The sequence below is a fragment of the Oryx dammah genome, unplaced genomic scaffold (genome assembly GCF_014754425.2).
Source record: "Oryx dammah isolate SB20612 unplaced genomic scaffold, SCBI_Odam_1.1 HiC_scaffold_16, whole genome shotgun sequence".
In the NCBI taxonomy this organism is placed as follows: domain Eukaryota; kingdom Metazoa; phylum Chordata; class Mammalia; order Artiodactyla; family Bovidae; genus Oryx; species Oryx dammah.
In genome coordinates, this window is record NW_024070200.1 from 98,286 (window position 1) to 99,274 (window position 989).

The following is a 989-nucleotide window of genomic DNA, read 5'->3' on the forward strand; positions in this document are numbered from 1 at the left end:
TGGGTTGAGCTGAGAAGAATGGGTGAGCTGGGCTGAGCTGGGTTGAGCTGGGCTGGGCTGAGCTGGGCTGAACTGGGCTAAGCTGGGCTGTGTTGAGCTGGGCAGAGTGGGTGAGCTGGGCTGAGCTGAGCTGAGCTGAGTTGGGCTGAGCTGGCCTGGGCTGAGCTGGGCTGGGCTGAGCTTGGCTGTGCTGGGCTGGGCAGAGTGGGTGAGCTGGGCTGAGCTGGGCTGAACTGAGCTGAACTGGGTTGAGCTGGGCTCTGTTGAGCTGAGCAGAGTGGGTGAGCTGGGCTGAGCTGAGCTGAGCTAAGTTGGGCTGAGCTGGCCTGGGCTGAGCTAGGCTGAGCTAGGCTGAGCTCAGCTTAGCTGGGCTGGGCTGGGCTGAGCTGGGCTGGGCTGAGTCGGGCTGTACTGACCTGAGTTGAGCTGGGCTGGGCTGAGCTGGGCTGAGTGGGTGGGCTGGGCTGAGCTGAGATGAGCTGAGCTGAGCTGGGCTGAACTGGGCTTAGCTGGCTGAGCAGGTGAGCTGGGCTGAGAGGGGTGAGCTGGGCTGAGAGGGTTGAGCTGAGCTGAGCTGAACTGAGCTGGGTTGAGCTGGCCTGGATTGGGCTGATCTGGGTAGAACTGGGCTGAACTGGGCTGAACTGAGCTGAGCTGGGCTGAGCTTGTCTGGGCTAGCCTTGGCTTAACTGGGGTGTGCTGAGTTAACCATGGTGGGCTGAGACTGGGCCAGCAGAAGTGAACCCACTGAGCTGGCTTGACTTGGGCAAATTGTTGAGATGCTTTGGGTCCATTTAACCTCCACTGAGGCTGGTGGGTCTAGATGGACTGAGCTGAACACACTGGACTGTCCTGGTCAACAGTGGGCTGACCTCAGTGATCTGATTGTGCTGAGAACTGGGGGCCTGAGTGTATCACTCTTATTGATGACCCCAGACCCCAGGCCAGACCCCAAGTGGCTGAGCCGCGGGTAGTGAGGGTGGGCTGGC

At 60.9% G+C, this 989-nt stretch overlaps 1 long non-coding RNA gene and 1 gene segment (V, D, J or C); one reads left to right on the forward strand and one right to left on the reverse strand.

Moving 5' to 3' along the window:
* LOC120875669 overlaps positions 1-989 on the forward strand; it is a gene marked incomplete at its 5' end in the record, with an annotated part of 77,981 nt that overhangs the window by 15,521 nt on the left and 61,471 nt on the right.
* Positions 66-593, reverse strand: LOC120875106. The gene is made up of 3 exons (XR_005723816.1): positions 581-593; positions 417-464; positions 66-125 (listed from the first exon to the last, which is right to left on the reverse strand). It is a non-coding gene; the product is annotated as an uncharacterized LOC120875106 (long non-coding RNA).